The sequence below is a fragment of the Dromaius novaehollandiae genome, chromosome 1 (assembly GCF_036370855.1).
Source record: "Dromaius novaehollandiae isolate bDroNov1 chromosome 1, bDroNov1.hap1, whole genome shotgun sequence".
NCBI lineage: Eukaryota > Metazoa > Chordata > Aves > Casuariiformes > Dromaiidae > Dromaius > Dromaius novaehollandiae.
This window is the reverse complement of record NC_088098.1, coordinates 136,271,350-136,295,817: the sequence shown is the minus strand read 5'-3', so window position 1 is coordinate 136,295,817 and position 24,468 is coordinate 136,271,350. Positions and strand designations below refer to the sequence as shown.

At 41.2% G+C, this 24,468-nt stretch overlaps 1 long non-coding RNA gene across 1 annotated transcript; it reads left to right on the top strand.

Annotated features, from left to right (window-relative positions):
• Nucleotides 1-4,186: 4,186 nt before the first annotated feature.
• On the top strand, nt 4,187-12,656 carry LOC135324144 (uncharacterized). The gene is made up of 2 exons (XR_010385492.1): nt 4,187-4,969; nt 7,924-12,656. It is a non-coding gene; the product is annotated as an uncharacterized LOC135324144 (long non-coding RNA).
• Nucleotides 12,657-24,468: the final 11,812 nt, after the last annotated feature.

Here is a 24,468-nt window from a genome sequence, read left to right as displayed (position 1 = left end):
GGCATTTTAGCCCTGTGCTCTCAGTCTGCAGGGAGCACAGAGCCGTGGTTTGAATACTCTTCCTGGAAGGGTTTGGGGCAGAAAGGTCTGCACCTGGTATCTGCACTGAAGTCCATGGTATTCTACTGTGGCTGTACTGTGGGGGCCTAACTCTTCCTTACTGCCTAACTGGTTAGCCCTCATTGTGCATCCTATATCATATAAAGTTTTGCCAGACCCATTCAACTACAAATTTCAACAGTTCACCTCTCATAGATAATGAAGGTTATACTGGATTATGGCTTTAAAGACTAGCTATTGTCTGATGGCAGATGAGGCAATATGGGCCAACCAGTAGATTTCTTCTTAATCTAGTGGGAAAAAATACCGAAAACCAGAAGGTGAAATAAGCCAGAAACTTTTAAGATAGAGCAAGTGATTAATCATTGGAGCAGTCTTCCTGGATTGTGATGGATTTTCTGTCACTTTACAATGAGGATGGGACTTGTCTGACCAAATCTTGACAGGGTAAATAGATACATCTGAGTCAGTCCCGCCATTCTTCCTGCAATGGAGAGACAGAGCCCTGTTGGGGGCTCAGCTTGTGTCATTACAGAGTGGACACTGAAAATAATCATATGAATTGTACCACAGAAGTGCTTATTTTGCTCCATTGACTGTAAGGGCAGTTGTGGCTGACTGGTTCACCTGTGAACATTTGTTCTACGTATACTGGAAATCAGACAAAATTAATTCCACCCTAAATTCCTTCTTATCATACTGCCGTAGCCCACACATGCCTAATGCATGGGCTTGATATACAAAGCATAGAATAAAGCTTTGTTCCTGGTGTCTTGCAGGAGCTCAGACTGCATGCTGACATGGATGATCATCTGCAACAAAAAAAATCTGCAACAGGAAGACTTTGAGACTCATAGGAGCAGCAAAAGGCCTAACAATACAGCTAGAAAAGCAGATAAGCTACCACCATACTGGTCAGAAACAGATGCATCGATCTTCAAACCACAGTCATATTGAAAACTCTTTGTTTAACTTAATTCTTTTAATGAATTAGGTTGTTCTAGGGAGCAGGGCTGTAAGCATCCGTGGAGCAGAGGAAGGTGTTCTCAAGGGAAGAGATGATAGAAACTGTGCTGGTTTAGCACGGTGTATGGAAAATGAAGTTATGACAGAAAGCTAAACTGATATAAGTGCAAACAAATTATTTAGAAAACACTCCAACTGAAAAAAATCTCAGATCAAGATGTTTGCTTTGCTAAATAGAGACAGAAATGGTAGATGAATAGCTAGGTTCAAACAAAGCATTTCCCATAAAGCCCTATGAAAACTTCATGCCCAAACTTCCTGTTTGTGGTCTATATGAATTTGTAATGTTGTCATCCATGTTAAGAGAAGCCATGACAGTGCTCGCCCTTGTGTGCATTCCCTGCTTTCAAAATAATGTTTACCGAGCTGGAGGAAAAAAAAATGAGGCAGTTCTGCAAGGCATTTCCAGCAACTAACCTATAAAGGTTATCCTTCAAGTATCACCTGTTGAACATCATTGCAGGCACATATTTTATTCAAAATATTTACATAACAGCATAGGCTATCAGATTCTTACAGGAAGCTTTTAGAGTGTATAACTATTTATACAATCATTCAGTTTGTTGGTCAAGAACTTTTAGTGTGCAGACAGTAATACAGACAGGAATTTGCTCTCTTTTCACTTAGATATTTCCAAGGCTTTATTTTAACCTATATTGTAAGAATCTTGACTGTTACATGTTTTTCCTCCATACTGCATAGAAAGAATCTCCCAGGGACTTTTATAGTAATTTGGCAGCTGAGCTCTGCAACATAACTAGATCTCTCAGAAGACAAAATCATTGTTTCCCGGCTAACGGTTCTTAATTTTCTTAGTAGAAGACATAAAATTCATAGTGAAAATCACTCTTTATTAAATGACATTTGTAATAAACTGGTACATTGAAAATAAGAATGAATCAAAACATCTTTTATTGTTGCTAACTGGTTGTTAACATTTAGGCTTCTGCAAACAGCAAGGATATGTGGATGCTCTTTACTATTCGCCATTTCTTCCTAGTCAGCACAGGGTTGAGAAACAGAAATAACTCTTACTCCCTTCTCCTTTCTGTTCCCTTTTGCTGAGGGGATTATAATGTGACCTCAAAGAAGAAGTGAAATTTCTGGAGTCTGAAAGCAGTGGGGGAAGAATAAAAAAGACACAGTGAAAAGTGAAAATCATTCTCTCATAGAGTGAAAATCATTCTCTCAAAGAATGTCTCAAGAAGCGTCATAAAAACTGAAATCTTATAAGCATGTTGTTGTGTGGGAAACAATACTTAGGACATTATGCAGACTTTTGTAGGTTTTCCTGATTTATAGTTATCACAGGTAGGGCATAAGAGCACGAGAGATGCTTGACAGGGTCAGACCAGTGGTCCATCTAGCTATGTGGTCTGCATCACTGCCTGTGAGCCTGCCCACTTTCTACAGGATACTCCCTTGTACTCCCAGCATCCAAAATGGTTGGATTAGGGATGCTGAAAGCCATTTCCTTGCCCGTTCCCTTTATTGCTTGTTTACGGACCTGTTATCTACACATTTGTCTAAGCCATTTTTGAACCTGCTGACACTGTCTGCCTCACTCCTAGGGCAGCAAATTCCAGAAGTTCACTATCCATTGTGTAAAAAAAATACTTTCTTTTATACATCACAAGCTGACCCCCTACTTGCTTCCTAAGTGACCCCTGGTTTGAGGATTGCACCATTTGGTGAATAACAGTCCTGCATTCACATTATTCACCGCCTTGATGATATTGTGAACCCCAGTCACATCCCGCTCACCCTTTTACTCCACTGATACCGCAGACACACCAGCTCTGCATGCACTGGTGGTGGTTGCACTCCATTGAGCTCTGCCTGGATGGCCTGGTATGGCTACAGCTGTGGCTGGTCGCTGGCAGCTTTAATTAGGGCAGATTCCTAGTTTAGGTGAGACCTAACACTGGGATTTTGCCTTTGTGAAGGTGATATTCATGAGGCAGCTCAGATTCTCTTGCCACCCAGGAAAATATCAGGGTGTTGCAAAGTTAGTGCTGTCTGTCTGTCCCCCATGCATATCCATAGGCTTCTGCATGGTCACCTTTCATAAAATCTTACCTTTTGTTAAAATCATAAATTTTAATAGGACTGACTTTAAAGCAGCACATAGGTTATACCAGGAACAAGCCAGTGTGCAGTTTTAACAGTGCTCAGTGGTGTTCATTTAGAACAAAGCTCCACAGAGAAAAACAGTTGTTTCACATGAGCACCAGAGTACCCCCATTTTCTCCCCTTTGCAGTAGCAGCACCCCTTGCCTCTCCCCTTTTCTCTCTCGTATGCCCTTTACGATGCCCAAACCAAGGAAGAGGCAGCAGTGCAGTGACTTTTCTGGAGCAACCAGAGTCTCACTGGACGGTCTGTACATGTGCACCAACAGATCAGTTGGCTGCTGCCAAGAAGAAGAGGTTCGAGCTATGCTCTGTCAACGGGGACACTGTGGTGGACAGATGAGTGAGCTTTTGCCTTAAACATTTCTTGGTACATAAGGTGCAAGCAAACCATAACCCCGAACAAGCCATCTGTTTCCGGCGGAAACAGGACTGAGCTGCTGCAACCCCCGAAATGGTCTCCCTGCGAGCACCCAGGACACACCGAGCCTGCGCTGAACCAGACCACGATTGGGCAGAGACTTTGAGACCTGGACTGTAAATTATTGCCGCTTAACACAACTTCTATAAAACTTGCTTAGCATGAGTAGCTAAATTTGCTGAAGCCTTAGGCTGCACTCCCTAGTTCAGTGAGAAAGGGCCCCAGAGCTGGTGCAGGCTGGAAAGATAAGGGAGTTACAAGCAGTTTGCATTCCTATGCTTCACACTCCGAAAGGGAGGATGTCAAAGCTTTGAAATAAGGCCTGCTTGGGCGCCAGGACCCTGGGAAACAAAGCCTCCTCTCACTGCCGGAACAGTGTTAATTAGGGGGGGTCTGGATTATGTCCTCTTCATCAGGACCTTGGGAGATAACACCTACTGTCACTGCTGGGGCAGTGCTAATTGCTGGAACAACACCTGTTTGTCAGGGCCTTGAGAGACAAGGGCGGGACCGAGGAATCAAAACACATCTGTCAGCAGAAACCGCAACAGTAAAGATAAGGGAGAAAAACAGCCTGCCTAGGAACAACGATGAGACCCAATAAGGAGCAGGAGACCCCAGACCTAAAAATTTCTATTGGTCTGAACTACCGCGTGAGGGGTGGGAAACTTAATTTGAAAAAAGCTATAATTGCCCAGGGATTTCTTTGTTCGGGGTCCCTCTTCGGAGGCACCCAACTCGAGTTGTAATTACTGCACGCATGTCATTACAATTTATTTATTTAATTTGCCTTGATTTGGCTCCGAACTTTTCCAAGACACCCAGGGTGAAGAGGACTAATGGGACGCCGCTGGATCCACGGGTGGTGATATCTCTTTCTCTCTCCCCCCCTCTTTCTCTCTCCCCCTCTCTTTCTCTCTCCCCCTCTCTTTCTCTCTCCCCCTCTCTTTCTCTCTCCTTTCCTTCGCCTTTCCCCACTTTTTCTCCCCACTTTGTGGAAAATAAAGCTAAAAGGGTGTACAATATTTGACCAGTTTTAGCGTCTTAATCTCGTCCTTGGGATCGTAACGAAACCCTCCCGATATTGGATTGGGACAGACACTAATCTGAGTTTCTTTCTACCTGGCTCTCAGTTTTCAAGAAGCACTTTGTGTCCTTGAGATTTCTGCTCTTCTAAATTTCATTCCAGGTGAGCAAGGAGTTCAGCAGATACTGGAGAAAGAAAGAGAAAAGAGAAGAATGGCTAGACCAACAAGCTATGCAGTTGCAACATTAAATTTCCTTAGGACACCAAAGTATAAACACAGCTAGTGAGCAATCTAAACTACTGAGGTATTATTCATTGTCCAAGAAAGACTGCAGTGAAAGCAGCCTCACATTTGTCACTTTTTAGACTCTATCCGAGTGTCTTCCTTCAGGTCAGAGCTGTCTCTTTATATAGAGTTTACCTTGGTGTTTACTGGACTGCCTGAGTGAGAAAAATGTAGTGTGTACTTTTTAGTGATCCCCTCTAATGAAATAGCCTGAAAAGCCTTGTAAACACTGCATGGGAAATTGTGGAATGCTGTGTAGAAAATGATGTTAAGGTCTGGTGTACGCCTTTCCCTTGGGGGCTGTCATTTTTTACCTAGTACAAAGTACTCTGTCAAAAATTGATACCAGCTTTAATCTTTGGCTACAGGTAAGAACTGTGATTACTGATGTGCACATACTGTCCTAAATTTCTTGGTGTAGGGCACTGGAATATCTTGCAATTAAACGCCTAGAGGTATATGCTCACACCAAAGCATTTCTTAAATGGGTGATATTAAATGATTCTCAAGGCCTAACAGGTTTTGCAATACGCAAAGAATCTCCAGCCGTGAGAATATTGGGAAGCCTTGAGGGCAGTCGGTTTATCTGCTGCCGCGTGACTCAGTGATCTGTCTGGTAAATGGACAGTATTAATGCTTCCTCTGTAAAGTGCATCTGAATTTATGGATGGAGAAAAACAAAAACTGCTAAGTAGGCAATTAAAAAATTCTGTTCCATATATATACTCGCTTGTAAAGAACTCTCTCTCTTAAGACTTGGGAGAGGACAGTTGGGCACAGGATAGGAATACGACTGTATGTTAATAATTTGTTTAACTTCATATATTAAGATGTGAAATATACATTATGGCTTTATTGGTAGCATGTGAAAGGGACAGCTTAGGAATTAAAGCTCTGGATCTAATAAAGGTGCAAGGAATTGTGGCTACTGAAGAATTTGCTGTCTGAAAAGGGACAAAAAGAACTCTATGATGCAGTGCTCTAATGCCTGTTTAAACAAAAACCTAGGCTAGAAATATAATGATTTTCTAACTTAGATTGCTGCAGCTTCCATTACATGATTTGTCTCAAAAGCTGGTCAAGTCACTAAGCTATGCAGTAGGAGGGGAAGGACAGCTTTTTCGTTGCATCTTTAAACTTGCTCCTTTCACTTCTGGCTTCCTCTTTCCTCACTGAAATAGCTCACATTCAGCAACAGTCTGAATATAAATATATTTATATATTTATAATCCTCACACACATAAATCCTCAACATATTTTGAATTTATAGGTTATTTGAATGTTATTGGTGAAGTGCTGGGTTCTATGCCATCAACAAAGGCTAGGACCTCCTTCATGGGAAAAGCATATGAATTACAGTGTGAGATTGAATTATATGCAGGTAGCATTAATAAGAGATCCTGGCTCTAACAGAATAATAGAACTATAAAATCTAAGAATGGTTGTGCTGACCAAAGTTTGAGCTTCTCAAAATCCTGTCTCTGACCATGGATACAAGTGGATGCCTAGAAAAGATTATAAGGACAGGCAAAGCACGTAGCAATGCTTCCCTAATACCTTTTTCAGTCTCTAGCAATTTGTGATTCAGACACTTCTAAACCATAAGCAGGATCTTTGTATTTAACGGCCCTTAACGGGTTTTTCTTCTATTAACTTTTCTCACTGTGTTTTCAACCCATTTAAACTTTTGGCATCCACAGTCTCCTGTGGCAGTGAGTTTGATAGTGTAACTGTGTGATATGTGAAGAAGCTTCTTCTTTTGCTTATTCTGAACCATCATCCTGCTGATTTCATTTGATGCCTCTCTCTTTTTACACTAGCGAACAGTGCACAGTCACTGCTTATTCACAGTCTCAGTGTTACTCATGATTTTACAGACAACTGTTGTATCTGCTTCAGTCACCTTTTTTGATATGGAAGACTCCTAACTTATTTGGTTGCTCCTTGCATAAAAGCTCGTATATAACTTTGATTGTCTTTCTGTCTGATTGGTCTTCGCTGTCCTTCTCTAAACTGTGGCAGATCCTCTGTTAGAGGTGAGTGGTTGAGTGTGGTTGTATGCATTGATTTTTGAAGATATGTTAATTGATACCACTTAGCTGCTAAACTGAAAATACCATCTTCCTGTCAAATCACAAGAGTAAAAGTTCAGACAGTGTTCTAAAGACAGAGAACAGAAGTTCTGGTAGGCTAATTACTTGCAACGTCAGTTCGTTTAAATCTCTTAGTTTCATAACATAAGAAAAATATTTATGAGGTACTATTTTACGTAATTTTCTGTCTGCAGTGTGGTATTTAATGCAAAAATGTTACTTTTTAAAGGAAAATAATTTATCAGTAAACATTCAGCTTAATTATTGTAAAAGGATTAATTTTCAAAAAATTCAGAAAGTATTAGAAACTGGTTGTACTGCTACGCTGACATCTGATTCAGCTCTTGTTAAATTCCTACTGTTGGAACCTGAGCAAGCCTGGCAGCATATTTGCTGCCATGGTTAAAACTAGTCTGTAGGTTTGTAGAGGTAGTCTTTGAGAAGACTAATAAATTTGAGAAGACAAAAGAAAATTTTCTGTTAGTGAGATTTTGAAATGATCAGAATGTAGAAAGTGTAACTTCAGTATTGAAGAGTTATTCTTCCATTCTCTAATCTACCATAAGACAGATAATCAAAGCAAATCTTTTGAATGTACCTCAGTTCTGGGTCCTTCAGGACTCTGGTGTCTGTGGGTACTCAGCACTCACAAGATCACTTGGAGTGAGCCAGTTTCTTTCAAGTAAGCTGAAGTATATCATTGAGACTTGTGCAGTTAAGAAAACAAGGCAGTTTTTAGAAACAACCCCAAAGTTCATACTGTTATTTTAGCACATTCGACAGCTGCGCTTTGAGTCAATTTAATCCGTGGATTGTTTTTCCTTTGTCTTGATCACAACCCAAACTCTTGTAAATAGTCCGACTCTTCTCTTCAAAACAGTAGAAATGATGGACATCTCTACTAAAATAACTGCTGTTACCTGATGGCTCCCATTAGAAATACTCCTGATTTGAAGCAGTGACAGACAAACCAGGCCTCTTTTCTCTAAGTGCATCAGAAACCCTTCATCAATCTGATTGCCCTGCTGCAGGGGCCATGTCCCCCATCAGGAGACGGTCTCACAGCATTCAGGTTAGATATATGGCATTTCCTGCTTGCGGTCACTGATTTTTCCCTTCCTTACATTTTTCAGCCTCCCAAAATAACAACAGCAGGGGAATAAAACCAGAAACTTTGCATGTTTGGGGCCATTTAGTGAATAAAGACACCTAAGGAACAGATGGTGTTTCTGTGACTTTCAATGCAATCAAGTGCATAACTCACAGATTTATGAAACAGATGCACATTTCATTACTGCCTTGTAAGATAGCAGGATTTACAGAAATGGTGATGTGACACCTCTGTGGCTCTATCTTTCTCCCATCTCCAGGACAATTTTTCTTACTACTAATCAGAAAAACAGCTGAATTTCAGCCACTGAACTCCCCATCACTTTCACACACACAGGAGTTGAAATTAAGTTTGAGACAGCCTTTCTGATCTCCTGACTCACAATCACAGTGGCAGTAGTACCAGGAAAGGTGGCCAGAAGTGCACTTTCTAGTTTTCCTTTTTCACATCTTGTTCTCTGTTTGCCAGGATCAATTACGTTAAATCTGTGAAACAAGCATCAGCGAGGATCACCTTGGCTCTGTCACTGCACTGATGAAACCACTGTTTCTGTATCTGAAACTTGCAGTGAAATATCCTGATAAGATGCTCACTTAAAGCAGGAGGAGAATAGGAATGTGGAGCACATTTTGGATGTAAGCAAGTTATCATCTTAAACAGTGGCAAACAAACCTGATAATACTATTGAGGATCATCTGGCCCTAATTTGTGATAGCAATACCTATTTTCCACAATTCAACAACATTGTTCTTATTGAAGGTAGAATTTGACATTTTTTTCTATGTTTATATTAAAAAATAATTCAAGGCAGTAGGAGTGAATCCATGAATTCAAACATTGGTGCTGAGGCCGTGACATCTACTTATCGTCAGTTTGATGGGTCTACTTTGGTCTATTCCCAAAGGCCCCAATCCTAACATCCCTCACATATGGTTCAAAGCTAAACAAGGGACCAGTTATCAGTTCAGGCCCTCATGTTGCCAATAGTGACTGGGGCTCATTTAACGTCTAGCTGGACCAGAGTTAGCAATCTATCTTGCTTACTTCAAAATCACTTCTAGAACCAAATGGACACACAGAGTAAGTTCCTATGATCAAGACATTGGCTTCAAAATTGCTCTACTACTCTAGCTCACAATGTAGATGTAGACATGGCCTTTCTCTCCCTGCAGGTGCCCTCATCATACCCATACAGTGCTTCTAACCAGACGCTGTTTGCTTGTATCCTAATTAGTCCACACTTCCATGTTTCCCCAAACACATCTCTGATGTGGTTCCCATGGGAGGATTGAGATGAGGATTATCATTTCTGTGAATAGACCAGCTCATATGCATAAGCATTCCTCTACCCTGTTAACAAAAAGGATCCAAAACACAACCCAAACTTATGACAAAGTAGAATATGAGAGGAATGGTTCATTTAACACCAACAATGAAAGAAATGACTCAGCTGAGACCTAACAATGAGAGTTTGTTCTTCCTTCTTCAGTACTGGAACAAACTGGTATTTGCTCTCTTGACTACAGCAGCTACTGGCATTTTACAGCCCCATATTCAATTGATGTTTTGGCTTAATTCTCAGCTGGGGCACTCTTTTTCTCTTTCTTCCCTTCAATAGCCTCGAGTTAGCTAAGAAAAGAGCCACCTACGCTGAGCTGGCTGTTTATTGTTCCCCGCTCCCCATACCGGCAAGGGACAACGGTGGGCAGAGGACAGGTGATTCAGTGTTAATTAGAACGTTTCCCACACAGCAGGTTTCCCAAGTGCTTCAGCTACTAGTGACACTCTCAAATGAAAGCCCAGACTGGGACTGCAGCTACAAAACATTCACAAAATAGCAAGTCTTTAACCTTGCCTTTTTGTTTTTCTGTTCCTAGAGCATCCCCATGCTGGGACGGTCTCTCACCAAAGTGGTACCACTCTAATAGAGCTCCTCCGTGCCAGCTCTTTCAAGAGGACCCCTGAGGTATTCTCAGTGTATTCTCCTCCCTTCCTAACCCCTCCGTAATGATTCCTGGTTTCTGCCTTTACTTGCTTGCTACCTACCAGTAGTTTTCTGAATAAAGATAAGTAAGATATAAGCTCAGTATTCCTGTATCCATCTTCATGCATTAGAATAGATGGACTGTTGTTAGTACATTTGAATGGAACATTGCGACCACATTACAGAACAAATCACCTCTTTCCATTATTGAGCATGGGGAAGTATAGGGTTAAATATTTTCCCAGAGAGCCTAAGATATATTCAGAGAAGCTTCCAACAGCCCAAACTCTGGCTTGTACAAGTTGTGGATTAGGAGACAAGATTCTCTAGCTCATTTATACATACCTTCAGAGAATCCATCACAGATTTTGCTGCCAGTAGTAGCTTGTGTCCCAACTAGACGGTAGCATTAAGATTTGGACTCAGATCCTTTCTTTCCACTCTGTGCAATGGTTCTTGCTTTTGCTACACCATGTCAAGACAAGCCACTGTTCAGAATTCTTCAGCAACATTTCACATGGTGCCATTGCTGGTTTTATTCACCTTCTCTTTCAGTTTTTCCTTTTATTTCCATTGCCAATGGAGAAATAAGTGTTTGGAAGGAGAGAGAAGAAAAGCCATATGAGGAGATAGCCAAGGAACTTCTCTGACTATGAGAAGAGTGGTGGGTGATCATTTCCTCAGTTCCATGGTTTATACAAGTGAAATCCTTAACCCTGCCTTTCATTATTAGGAATACCTTTCATTCACTTTTAATGCTTTATTGAGGTGCACAGACTCTTTATTCTCAACATCACACCTGCTGATCATAAAACTAAAGGTAAAATTTATGCCTTGATCCACTATCATGTATCGGGGCACTTTCCTGAGCTCAGGCATGAAAATTTGAGCTCCAATGGTCCAAAGAGGAACAGTGGCTTAATGGGCCATTACTGGGATTTATTGGTATCTTCAAGAACTTTGTTTTTGCATACCCTTTGTTTTCATCTCTGTCTTCTCAAAGTATACCATACCAAAAGAAGGATCTTCAGGATCAACTATGTGCGTCTTGCAGCCACCAGCTGGCTGCCTCAGCCCTAGATGTTTATATCACCTTGTAGATCTGGCTAAAAGAAGAGATATAGAGCATTTTTCCTTTCCAGATGCACTGATGTATTTTGTGTGGTTGTTTTAACAGCTCTGCCTGGATCACATCAGGCATAAAGGTCTGAGTGGCCTGTTTCTTAGTATTTGCCTTAATTCCTTGAGGTAGGAATTCTGGGTATAATGGTTGGGACCTAAGAGGCAGAGCCTGACTTTTAAACTGGGGCTGCGAACAAGGGAAGTTCTTCTAAAGTAAAATCAAGCCAGATGGTAATGATGCAAAGCAAGGCCCTTCCAACCTCATCCCAGTCTTCTGCTCAGGTCAGGCTCATGATTTGTATGATAAACCATGGCCACACATCTCCCATCCATACCAGAGATGTGAGTGTTTTGGAAGCACGTCAGGGAGCAACCTAAAGACATGTGTGACAGAGCGCAGCTTCCCAGCTAGCACTCAGGAACTCTCCACTGAAAATAGGCAGCTTGGGAGCACCCAGACGAAGATAGGCAAATGACTCTCTGAGAAGACCTGGGAAGCCCTTGTGTGGCGGACAGATGAATGAACTTTTGCCTTAAACATTTCTTGGTGCATGGGATGCAAACAGGCCATAACCCCGCCCTGGCGGAAACAGGACTGGGCTGCTGCGACCCCCGAGATGGTCTCCCTGTGACCACCCAGGACGTGCCAAGCCTGCGCTGAGCCGGTCCACGATCGGGCAGAGACTTTGGGACCTGGACTGTCCGTTTTTAGTACAACTTCTATAAAACTTGCTTGGCATGAGTGGCTAAATTTGCTGAAGCCTTAGGCCGCACTCCCTAGTTCAGTGAGAAAGGGCCCCAGAGCTGGTGCAGGCGGAAACGATAAGGGAGTTACCAGCAATTTGCATCTGAACCAGTGCTAATTGCTGGAGTTACCACCTCTTTGTCAAGACCTTGAGAGATAATAGCAGAACCCGAGGAATGGAGACACACCTGTGGAAGAAACTGCAGCAGAAAACAGCCTGCCTAGGAACGACGATGAGATCCAATAAGGAGCAGGAGACCCCAGACCCAAAAAATTACTATTGGCCTGAACTACCACGCGGGGGTGGGAAACTTATTTTGAAAAAAGCTATAATTGCCCGGGGATCGATATTTTCAGGGTCCCTCTTCGGAGGTACCCAACTCGAGCTGTGTGAAGAGGACCCACCTACCACCAGACGGGAGCCCCCCCCCCCCAACCACCACCACCACCGCTGAGACTCCCAAAGGAAGAGGACCAACGGGACGCCGCTGGATCCACGGGTGGTGATATCTTTTTTCTCTCTCTCTCTCCTCTTTTTCCCTCTCCTTTGTTGAATCTGTTTGAAACGTGTGGCACGGGACTTGTCTAGCTAGTTGATTATCCTATTTGACCACATGCCTTATCTTTGTGTTAATAAATCTTAAAACTGGTTGGCTGGTGTTGTTTCACCTTAATTCAGTCCAAGGGCATCGCGAAATTGGTTGTTGGTCCCAAGGGGAGGGAGGTCATCCTGAACGACTCCTTTTGGGCCGCGACAACCTTGCACAGAAAAAGTATGCAAGCAAAAGGGTACAGAAGCGGCAATGACCGCTGCAGCCACTGAGCAGCTCATGTAGCAATGGATTTTGAAATGTGCATGACATTAATATTTTATCATGTCTAGTTTGCTTTGGCCTTTTCTGTCAGTGATCAGAGTCCTCCAAGAGAGTAATAGAGGAGGGGAGGAGAGACAAAAAAGCAACAAGCTTGCCTCTGTCTCTTTGTCAATCATGGGCAGGACAGCTGAGTTAAACCCCCAAGTCCCTGCCAGCTCTCCCACCTGCCCAGCATAGCTGAGACTCTGATGAGCCTAGAAGCCAGCTTCACTGAAGGGGTCTCCCAATCCATGGAATCCAGACTTTTTGAGCTGGTGGGATCAAAGCTGTTCAGTGTGTCCCACCCTGCTTCGTGCTCTGCCTTCCAGGAAGGAAGGTGACCTCCAGTTTCTGTAGCCACCCCTAACACCTGATACAAGGTTGGTTGTGCGATGACCTGCCCTAGTTGGTGAGGTTAGTATCTATGCTGCTAACCAAGGCAGGAGACTGAGCATGAAATTCAAATGGAAGAAATGTCCCCTTACACTCTACTATTTTGCAGGCACTGCATCAAGTGTATCTTCCGCTTAGCAAATGCCCCTCTTGAGCTTAGAAACCAACCCAATCGTATCTTCATTGTTTGAAACTCCTGAACCAATCTCTTTCACAAGTCATTCCCTTCTTGTCATCATAGAAAGATTACTTTAAATGATATTGTTTCCACAAGTTTGAATATATATTTTTTAAAAGGCACAAGCAAGAATTCTATTACAGTCCCAGATTGCATCATGATTTCACTTCATTACTATTTAACTTTCAAATAAGCCCTTCTGGAAGAGAGAATAGCCTTAGTGTTGCAGAAAGAGATCCCTGCTGAATGCACTATAATCACAAATGCTTTTTCATGTAGGCAGAATATGTATCATCTCAATAGATCTCTGATTTCAACTTGAAAAGAAAAATAGTCTGATTCAGAGCTGTGTTCAAAGAAGGGTGTGCAAAGACATTAAAAAGAATCACTATCATTCTGAGCTTTGTCAGCTCATCTTTCACTTATGCACAGTATCATTTATCACTGTCTTTCTCAGAGAAGCTTCTTTCTATTAATCTGTATGAAAAAAATCTTCCATGTTATTTGTCACTTAGTAAACACTGAAAATAAACACTCATTTAAATAAACTGTGTAAACTCTTTCCAGGAAAAAGACATCCATAACTGAATAAAGGCAATCTGGAAATTAAGCAAAGATACTAATGGATGCAAGTACCCAGCTTTTATTTTAATAAATATAAAAGAAGAATTTAATGACAATTATAATTATAATATAATTAAAATATATATAATTGTAATTATAATATATAATTATAATAAGAGCCATGGTTACTCCATGGTACAATGCTCAGATTCTTGTGGTCTTGTGGTCAAAGGGAACACCCGTACATGCAGGGAATTCTAGAGAGTGTTTGTGCATGTAGATCTTAAAGTTACTTAGAGTATGTCACTGAAACATATCATCTTCGCATAGACATCAGAAACTCATATTAAAAATTAACTCCCTAAAACTTTTCTTCTCTTGTTTCTCTTATATAATCCTGATCCTCCTGCCTATTACTGTTTCACTCTCCATCTTTGTTTATCCCTTCATTGGCTTTATGCCTTGCTTTTCTTGTCTTACCAATATCCTCTTTTCCTTCTCTTTAAAAAAGATCTGTTCCTATTCTCTTGTTCTTTTCGCTCGCTCCCATTCTCCTGGATTTCTGTTTGGCCATTATTTTCTCCCTCTCTACCATGTTTCACACAAAAACATGAGGGTTCACAAAGAGAACTAGATATTATTAAGGGCATCTGAAGTCATGAGCTAGCTTGTTCTACAGTTAAATATTTTTAATCTCTGGGTAACTGAAAATAAAGTTAGAGGATAATCCAAAAAGCCATAAGGCAGGGATGGGTAACTAGCTGTCACAGTGATGAGCAATGCCTACATCTGGACAGGCATATGGACCCATCAGTTATTAAGCATATTTTGCAGATATTAACATATCTGAAGAAATCCCAGATGAACTGCAATAATAACAACATAAGTGATGGTCAGTTAAGCCTCTGTTTTAGTTAAAGTTTATTCTCACAGAAGAAGAAAAAATAATCAGGGTGTGATAGAAGTGGATATGGTTTTACAGTAAGTAAAAAGTTTCTGTATAGCCTTCAGGATACTATAGAAATGCCATATTTCTTGATGACTCACCCCAGGAAACTGCAGCAGAGTCTGGGCTAAAGAAATGCATGTGGGCTGTGGTGTGAGGATATCAGGTGTCTGATTTGCCTCATTCACCATGTTGATGGTGAATGTGTACAGCGTGTGATGCCACTTTCAGTAGCCAACAGCCAGTGCCTAGGCAGCAGAAAAGGCTAGAGGAAACCATGAGAGCAGCCCATGCCAAGTGCATGTCCAGCCCCCTGGAAATAGTGCAAACGAATGTGCCAAAATACTATCCCAGAGAGGCATATTCCCAGGATATCCCCAGACAGTCTTCTGCTCAGGAAGACTCACAGCAGTTATTATCTGTACCAAATGCTACAAAAGCCTACATACCTTTTCATCACAACATTTGACTATGACAATATACACTTATTTTCTGGTAGGGGTGATTGTATGATTTAGGACATAATGCTGTTTAACAGGGTGTCAGGACACTTTAGTTTTGCTTCACAGTAGCAAAGAGCAGCAGGGACAGGGAGCTCTTGGGGAGGACTGGAAGGAGAAACGTGAGGAGGTTACTGGTATGTGATAAGAAAAGGGATGTTTTAACTGTTTTAAAATCTGCCACAGGGTGTATCTGCATTGGTGTTCTAGTACACATCAGGAGGGCACTTTCTGAAACAAATCTCCCAGCCATCTCTACTTTTGGTTTGTGGGGTGCATTTTGGAGCACATGAACTTGCTTCCTTTCAGTTGAAACTAAATGGATGTTGTGGTCCAGGCAGCTGTACTGGGCACAAGTGGCAGGATTTGGGTGGCAGGGAGCTGTGGGGGTGCACTGTGTGGAGGAGGCCATGAGCTGCCCTGTGCCCGTCACAGCCAGCTCTGAAACGGATGAAAACGACCCACTGCATGCCAAAGCTTCAACCAGCCAGAGGAGCATATGGTGCTGTTGCTCAAACCTATTCAAGAAAAGGCAGTAGCCACTTGAGACAGGAGACACAGGAGGAGAAACAGGAGTCTGCGTGTGAGAGCAGACACAGGAGGACACACAAAAAACAGACGTAAGGAGAAATGTGAAGAGACACTTTTGAAGAAACAAAGCGAAGGAGGCACATGGAGGAGGACATTGCTGGGGACACAGATGGAAGTGTGCTTTGGGAAGGAGCAGCTCTGTGCAGGACAGGGTACACCGTGGAGGGGACTGTGGCCATGGGCGACCCATGCTGGGGCAGGGACACTTCCAAAGAGATGCAGCCCACAGGCAGCCTCATTCCAGAGGAAATAAAATCTGCTATTTTGCACTCCACATGGGAGGCCAGTCCCAAAACAGTCTTTCATTAAGAGCACAAAAACAGTAATCCCCACCGCCACTGTTTGTAGGCCGTGAAACAGGACAACTAAATTACTTCAAGGTCAGAAGAACAGGCACTATCCTTCTGCCACCTAAACCTGAGGCTGTCTCTGTACTCAGTTAAAAGTTCCTGGGACATTTTCGTGGCATTGATGCAAACAAGCAGAAAACTGTGAAACTCTTTTTACCCTCTTAGACAGGGTGGCCACATCACAACTGCCTTTTGGGAATGGCTTGTCCTAACTCCCAAACGGTGCTTGGGAATTATCCAGGAGTGTGCTAGGTGGCTCAGGGCAAAAACACAACAGAAATGACTCTAGCAATTTATAGCAGATCTGCTTTCTGTGCCTGGGGAGCTTCTCTGGCAGTATTTAATTTCCTAGAATAAACATAGCCTCAGAGCTCCAGAGGCTTATGTGGACCTAAATTTGTAAAGAACAAGAAGTGCAAGAACTGGGCATAGAATACTTTCAGCTCATGATTTTACCAGAAGTTGTGCAATACAGGGTCTTAGATCCTGCACTTTGAGCTACCAGTTATGATGTGAAAATCTCAGCTTTCATTCTCCCTGCATCCCCCCACCAAAGAAGTTTCAAGCTTCATAGCTGTTGAAGAAGGTCTGAAAGGTTGAATATGTCTCAAGGATACTAGAGAGCAGGAAAGAAAGAAAATGAACTTTGTTTATCTCTAAAAGTCTCCTGATTTGGAGGAAATTAACTTACCACTTAAAAGTATTTTAGGAGTGCTCTTAATCTGAACTCAAATGTAACTGAATGAGTGGAAAGAAATATTACCGTTAATATTGATCGTTTGTCATTTTAAGTTGTTTATTCAAAGCCAGAATTTCAAATATTCATAAAAGACCTGTGATATGAAAGGTCTGTAATTAAGTTAAATCTGGAGAACATGGCAAGTCTCACCTGGGTCCATCTTCAGGGATGAGACAAGCAAAGAAATATGCCCAGGAAGTTACATTAGTATGAATTCTCACATCAATGCTTCGTTCTTTCTGTGAAGCATCCTTCCAGCTGCCATTGGAAAGGAGAGTATGTTTATTTAACCCTCTGTCATAACTTAAGCAGCAAATTCAAAAAGATTTGACATACTTTGTCCTACTAATCAGAGGCTGACTAGTTCAAAGTTGAATTCAGGTTATCAATATGAGATAACATAAAACACTGTAGTGATTTATTCCTCGACAATGGCCTTCCTCACCTGGGAAAGAACACCATTTTAGGAACCTTGATATAAATCTGCCATAGCTTTCCGTTAGATTTGAGGAGCTGTTCTTGCAGTGTCTTTCTAAAATAATGGAACATATTCCAAAACAGAATGACATGATTTGCTGGCCCTAGGTAAATCTTGTCACCGTTAAAATGCTACGGGCTGGATTAATCTCCCCTATTGCAGCTGATCAAACTGCAATTAAAGATTTCTTACAAGTTACAAGCAGCAGCCTAATTGTGATTTAACTCCCCTGGCAGGAGGCCAGTCTCCTCTAAGGGAAGCATTCAGGGCATCTCAGCCTTTTCTGTGTTCTCATATCATCCCCTCTAAAATACTAAATATTAAGGTAACAAGTGGAAATTTATCAACACCTAATGTTTATGTGTTACATATGCCGTTGTGAATTTGTTATCTATTATGTTCAATGAATTAGCTACTAATTAAAGTTACTAGATTAGAAAAAAATCTCACTTCCCCTGACTAAATGATAGTTGTAATCAATTTACTGAAAGGCTTGCGAGAGAGAATACAGGAAGGATTAGAAGCAGAACAGCATACAGATTCTGAGATTTATAAAGCTACATCTCTCACAATACATCAGGTGCCCTTTGATTATTGGTACATTGTATTCTTGTTAAACTATACACATTAGTTGCCATGATTTTTTTCTTTTGACTCTGTGTTTTAATGACCATTTCATACGTAATGTCAGTCCTCCAAATCATGCAGAAAAAAATTCCCAAGATACATTTGCTTTTCACAGTCTGTCAGTCTTAGACCCCAAATTTTTATTTGAGCCTTACCAATATTGGAATGATATATGATTCCATGGTGTGGGTGTGTGTATACATATATAGCATTTCTATATATAAAGCATTTCTAAATTCCTAATCTGTAATAGTTTGGCTTTATTCCCTAGCTTCACTCCCTATATCTAAATAAACTGTATTCTAAGCTTTGTTTATAGTCAGGCTAAAGTCTAAATCTTTCTCTTTGCACCTGCCTTGCTTCACTGCAAGGTTTAAAAAATGGTTGACATAGCAAATGAGAGAGTATTTAAGAGTAAGTACAGGTTAACATTATATCTAAATGCACATGCTTTTTTCAGTGGTGGGAGCATGTATTTATGCGTAGGATCACCGCAGTGCTGGATAGAATAGACAGATCTTTTAATGTCTCACTTTGGTTTCATGTAGACATTAAAAGTACTATATGGAAAAGGAAAGATTAGATTCATCCAGTACCAGCACTGATCTGTCCTGAAGAGCATCACAGCTCAGCTAATGCATGTGAGTGCCTGAAGGACTTGAAAGAGCTGGTTAGCTTCTGCTTTCTGAGGAGAACTCAGAAAGTGAGGATATGATTTTTCCATTGGGTTGTCTTCAGAAGCATGGGAAGTTTGTTTATTTTCTCACTTTCGCATTTTTAGACTTTTAGTCTCCTTTTCTGTCTCTCCCCAGGTATGATGACTCTCAGTTTGCTTATTACATTCCTTCTTTTCCTGTGACATGATTGTCTTTTAAATAATGTGGTGAACTTTATTATCAGCCTGTGTTATCCCATATAAATACATTATTTTCATCCTCCTGTCATAGTTCTTGGGATAAGGACAAGTTTTTGTGTCTGCATTTGTATAGGATCCAGCACTGAGGAGCATTGCATGTGACTACGTGCCTTACTCATTCTGACACCGATAATTAAAAACAGTGACCATAAAATTAACCATTACTTATTGTTTTTTACAACTCATTATATTGATGATGCTTCCTGAGCAAATACCCTGATCACATCTTGATTGTGTGGTAGGATGAGCATCATCCTGTGGTAGGATGAGTAGTATGCATCATCCTCCTTTTGGAAGGAAATCAGGACACGTGGTTTCAGGAGAGCTGCATTATGTTCCAGGAGTTCCCCCCGGCTGCATGATAAGGGCTATACAATGGAGTTATCTTCCCACAAGCATAGTCACAGCCTGTATTGCTATTTCTCGGACAGCCAAAAATTCTTATTACAGTCATGCATTCTATCTCATTCTACCATGCTGCTTTTCATCCTTTTTGTCCTGTAAAACCGTGTTTCATCATTTGCATCAACAAATACAGTTCTGCCCCTTTGTTACTCAGGCTTCTTGCATTAGTTTATAAGATATTTTGTTGTTTGTCTCTAATCTTACTTGTTTAAATAGCTGGAGAGGCATAGACTTTCACAAACTCTATCAGTTTCTTGACTTGACTCCTTTTGAAATTTTAGTACTTCCAATGTCTTTTTCTGTCCATATTTCTATCTGTTGGTGTTGCTGTATCCAAGGATCTTCTATTTCTTTGCTATGCATGTAGAGATTTCATAGGTATTTTGCAGCTTTCATAAACATTACCCTACTTTCAGTTCCGTGTGATCTGTACCCCAGATACTCAAGACTCAGAGACCTGTTTCTGTAAATGTCTCATAGTTTAAACATCTTACCTGCTTCTTCATAACATCTGTTAACCCTTACAGTGTTTAGCTGAGCCCTTGTCTTCTCTGCGGACTGGAAGCATTTCACAGAATACTAGTGAATCTCTATTCCTCAGAACTGTGGCTTTTAAATATGTACTTAATTTTAAGGCCATGAATTGTCCATCCACTTTATGAGATCATTAATTAGGCTATAATGGCACTTCACAGCTTTTATATGGCTATGTGACTCTACAACAAATCTGTTTATTGTCATTTAGCACTTCTGAATTGACAGTGTGAATGTTTTACGTTCAAATTAAAGTTTCTGTTGTGCTCTAGCTGAGGTCTCAGATTGTGCAGAGAATATTTATTTTTCAAATGATTGTTAAAATAGGTTCATTTTGACTTATATCTTTCACAGCACCACATTGAATAGCCTTTTAAATATCTTTCAAGAAAGATATCATTTTTAATGATGAACAGAAGAGTGCAATTATTATACATTCACTTCCTGATTTACTCCCAGTTATTATTACTATTTAGTCTGCGTTACAGAATGCAGAATAGCCTCATCTTTCAGCCACTCCAAATACAGGTTCTTGATCAAGCTAAGAAACAGTGGTGTTTGGGCCCAAAAATCATAATGGCAACATGCTTAATAATACAGACTTTGTTGTATGATCAGTAACAAACTGTAACACACTATTTTTAGATGCAGCAATTGCAAATGCAAGCACAAGTAAGATTTTTAAATATTTTCTATAAGCAGTTTATTTCTGAGATGATATACAAATAGCTGTACTTTTTTTCATTGTAACTTAGGTAGACCTGATGTGGAGTGAAACATAAGGCCAGGATTTGTTTAGAAAAACATCTTCATCAGCTTGCAGGGTTTCCAGTAGTCTTATGGCATGTCTACATCACACAATAAAATTAGGCTGCTGCTCCAGAGCTAAATTCTTGTTAAAGTCTCAGCTAGGATGGAAAACAGAGAGAAGGTAGCCCCGCTTTGAGCAGGGAATTGGACCACATGAGCTTCAAAGATCCCTTCCGACCTGAATTATTCTGTAATCCTATGTAGGCAGAGTACTTTCTTTTCTCACACTCCTTGCGTAGGGACCAGCACAACTCTTCCCTTGTGTTTTCAGAGCCTGGCTCAGGTTAAAAACGGTATATCTGCCCACCAAGCTGGGGAGAGTCTTCTACTTCTGACTCTGTCATTTTTGCTAGTAGGATGCAGTGAGGAATACAGTCACTCCCTATATAGTGTGGCATATCAAGTGCATTTCTTATTCACTGTGCCTGTTAGAGGAAGGAAATGCAATGTCTTCCAGGGTGAGTTTCATCTCACTTAACTTCAGGTGTTTGCAGCCTCTTTAGCTTCCTAGATTGGAGCTCAGTGCCTAGACTTCCTTTGCAATCAATGGAGAGAAGCAGGCCTATCTAGGGCAGGAGACATCTCATCCTAATACAAACATCTAAAATAGGCCAGACGAATTTTGTCCTGTTCCCTTTCTCTCTACTGCCTAAAGGCAGTAAATCTTTTCATCCCATCAGCTGGAGAATCCCATCCATCTCTTTCTTTCTGACACAAGTTTGAGCCACTCTCTGCACCCACAGCTATTCATTCTTACCTCTTGCAGAAGATGGAGAAAGGTTGTTCCTGCCTACATTTTAGGTGAGGAAGAAATTTTGGTGGCAGCTTGGCAGAAGGGTATGGTTTGAATTCCCAGTACCCGTATGCCTTATCATATACAATGTTGGCAAGTCATCTTGTCCCAGGGGCAGCTGAAGTTGCTCAGACCTCGGACCCTGAGTGCGTCTCAGAGGTAAGTGGGCTGCTGTGGCTGCAGAAGTCAGGCACCACCGCAGACATCACTGCCAAAATGTACCCTCTTTTCCATGTTGTGCTGAAAGAGACTGGCTAGTACTGTGTCAGCCTCATAAAGAAATTCTTTAAGGAATAGATTAATTTGGGTGATTTTATCAAGCTTCATGGATGTGGGGGCTCTTTGGTATATGTGCAGTGCTGGTGCAATCCCTATTTTGTCTACCTTGCATCTATGTATGTGTTCTGAAAAGTGATCAAATGCAGTTTATTCTATGATTGAGAAGATTTTATTACCTCTCCAGCTAAATGAACTTGCAATGCACTTTGATACTACACAAGCAAATGAACTGTTTATAAAACTGAGAAACTATTCTGAAACATGTTTAGATGATAGTTTTCTGGTTTGGTTCTTCTGAGAACTATCCCTTTCTCCTGACAAAAACATCACAATTTCAAGGCCTTGAAATTCACAGTCATTTATTTTGACTCCAGGTTTTTAGTGCAAGTGTCTAACCTGGAGAAGAATTGGAATAGTATGCTCAAATTAACAATCCCTCCCTTGAACTTTTTTGTTCCCTGGCCCTTTTGCAGGCCAAAAAATATTCAGCTGCTTGTCTTCATCTTTTAATTGAAGAAAAAGTGGATGCGAAAATTTGTTTCAATCCTGTCATAGTTTTTGAATGCTGCAGTGTAGATGGATTTGAAGAAGAGGAGAAGAGAGAACCGAATAAAGCAGCTCAGCGAACATCTGTGCAGCAGTGTGCTATGTATGGACTATAAATCAGCACTGCTGCTCTTTCTGGAATATTAACTTTGGTGATTCTATTTTAAAAGACGGATCAGAAACTGAGGGCATTCAAGAATGGGTTGTGCAAATTATCATGGTAAGATTTCCAAATGAGGACACGTTGAGGAGACTGAGCATGTTCATTTTAGAGAGGCAATGAAGGATCACCACGCTTATACAAAACTATGCACATCGAGCTTAAGTAAAAAGAATAACCTTGGGGGTTCAGTGTCAAACACCCAAAAGTTAGGAAAAGCAAGGTGAATCCAACTCCTTGAGTGTTTTCAGTCTGACCCCCAGGTTTGCCTACCCTGCCTACAGTGTAAACACTGCTATATATCATTTAGCATGGGTTCTTGCAGCAGGTCAGTCGCTGCAGTGAGGAGCTCAGAGGATCTCTCTGGTATTTCCTGAGCTACTCAGTGAGGCTTTGCAGCCCTCCTTGAGTTTTAAGGATCTGTGACTGGACTGCTTCGGGTAGCTGAGGTAACTATTATAAAATGAGCTTAGGGATACATTTGTTTGACTACATTTACAGTAATAAGCACAGTGTAGACATACCCACCACTGGTAATTACATGATACTGTTTTTTGCTGTACACCTTACCTTTTTTAGCAGCTCTTCATTGCTGTATTTTGTCCTGCTTCCTCACTGTTTTGACTCCATGTTTTACCTCCTGCAAGCTGCTCAAACCACACACCCATGGCAGAATTATTTCTTCCCATGATGCCAATTGTTGCCTGATCTGTTAATGATTTGTATTTTTGTTACACCCCCAGCAAATGAGTAGGGCTCCATTATGCAAAGAGGAAGCTGAGACACAGCTATTACAATAAAAAAAAAAAAAAAATCACGAATTTTGAGTACCCAATTAGAGAGACTTTGGACTGTATTTTTTTCAGAGCTTTATATAACACATCTTAACTCAAATGGCAGCTTTCAGTGTTTAGTTCTTTGACAAATCAGATTCCAGGGTTTCAAACCACATGTCACAGAAAATATGGGACATACCATTTTTGACCATATGTGAAAGTATCACCAGACACCTTGTCTGGTCTTACACAGGAGCCCTGCTGCAGAGGCAAGGACTGAAGGTGATCCTTCACAGCAGCACTGAACTACCTTAACCACTTCCACTTTTTCTAGCAAAACAGGGCAGAGATCTTACAAACAGCTGTTTCCTTTACTACATATCCCAGATTAATCCCTAAAACACTTTAATTCAGTATTTTGAGTGAGGAGGTGATATCTGGCCAGTGTGATAACTGATTGTGTAACTAAAGACTTCGTAATACAGTACATAAAGAAGATGAAATCAGTCTGCACTGACAACCTTGAATCTAGTATTTCCTAGCTCTGAATTGCTTGATTTCCATTCTTTCACTTCATTTGCTCATGCAATATTGTTCCAATGTGGTGCCTCAGTATGTAATTCTTGGGTTTTAGAAAAGGAAATAGGAAAAAAAATCCAGAATTTTTTTTGCTAGTAATCCCCACACAGACTGTCAACATGGATACATCTTTAGATCCCCACATCGGTAAGCACTTGAGTTAACAGAATAACAGATCAAAATACTATGAATGTATTCCCTGTGCCAGGATCTTCACGCATCTTCAAATGGGCACGAAGGGAGAAGCAGGGAGGAGGGAATCAGACGTAGCAGATCTGGAGAAGACTGGCCGTCCATTTGCCCTCCTGGCCAGGGAGAGGCACAAGGTGGGCAGAGTGGTTTGCAGAGCCTTCCCCTACCGTGCTGTGGGTGGAAAGCCATGCACAGACCTGCTCCCCCGCCTCCTGCTGCTGCCACTGCCGCTGCCTGGCTCTTGCCACATCCC